The sequence below is a fragment of the Oncorhynchus mykiss genome, chromosome 9 (assembly GCF_057628025.1).
Source record: "Oncorhynchus mykiss isolate SJ-2025 chromosome 9, ASM5762802v1, whole genome shotgun sequence".
In the NCBI taxonomy this organism is placed as follows: domain Eukaryota; kingdom Metazoa; phylum Chordata; class Actinopteri; order Salmoniformes; family Salmonidae; genus Oncorhynchus; species Oncorhynchus mykiss.
The window spans coordinates 13,339,593-13,340,485 of NC_143030.1; positions in this window are offsets into that span (position 1 = coordinate 13,339,593).

Below are 893 nucleotides of genomic sequence, written 5' to 3' on the forward strand. Positions count from 1 at the left end.
TAAATAACTGAAGTTGCTGCACTGAAGTTGCTGTCTCCTGCTGCCCTCCAGCTTCAAGAAAAAGAACTGTCCATTTAGACACCAGCTAAATTGCCCAACTGTTGGTACAGGTCCAGGATCAGTTTACTCACAGATCTTAAGCTTTACCATTACAAGGTAAAAACACAACACAGACTTTAAATCGATGTCTAAAGGTAATTCCATCAAATATCGAGAACCACGTCCACTTGCAGACACCCATTCCACAAGGCAGATGCATTCACAGTTTCCATCTGTTTCAAAGACACATGGAACATACGGAATAAATCAGAAAGTCTCCATGGACGATATCGGCCCACAGGGAACATCCTGATGGACTGCCAGGTTGGAATCTAGAGCCTGCAGGTGTTCTGTTCTGTCCCAGAGAGTTCAGAGGTAGAATATGTTTGTTATGTTGCTATCAATTATCCCACTATTGTAGCATACAAATGAGCCTAATGGCCTACGATGGATCTACATGATCAGAACTCCCACAGCGCCATAGGAAGGTGTTACAGGCCTATCATAGCTGGCTGCTGAAGATTGGATTTGATATAATCTGAAGGGTCACTTGTTCTAGGTCGCAAAGGTTGTCACACACCCTCACTCTCCGTTGAGATGATACTGGTGAGAGGATTATGAGATTTGACGCTCACTTGTATGGCGCACCCCGGGCCCAGTGGAAGAACTTTCGCTCGATAGGCCAAAATACAAATAAAATATAAAGTTATGCGCGTTTTAAAAACGTTGCATTTCTTTCGGCCAAATAGTCTTTGAGCTGGTATGTGAAACTTTTGCCGTTGTTTTTTTGTGTGTCGTTGAGGATGTAACTTGGATCAATTTGACTACGCTGACACTTTCCTTTTCTGTGATAG